This window comes from Terrapene carolina, unplaced genomic scaffold (assembly GCF_002925995.2).
Source record: "Terrapene carolina triunguis isolate 2854851 unplaced genomic scaffold, T_m_triunguis-2.0 Scaffold131, whole genome shotgun sequence".
Lineage (NCBI taxonomy): Eukaryota > Metazoa > Chordata > Testudines > Emydidae > Terrapene > Terrapene triunguis.
Window position 1 is genome coordinate 25,518,127 of NW_020664482.1, and position 277 is coordinate 25,518,403.

Here is a 277-nt window from a genome sequence, read left to right on the forward strand (position 1 = left end):
GCCAAGCCTAGATGTGCCGGGGCTCAGCCTTGGCAAGCCCCGACACAAATTAAGCGCTGGCTGTGTCCAAATGGGATGTTACTGTGAAGCAAGCTGACACATCGCAGATTCACACTGGCTTGCCACGCAGGAATGGCAGACAAGCCTTAACACCCTATGGTGCCTCTAAAAATCTAGCCCACATAAATACACATGGATGATGATTTGGACCCTATATAAATCACATAGGTTTTGAGACAAGGCAGGAAATTCAAAGTTAAGGCTTAGATTCTATCCT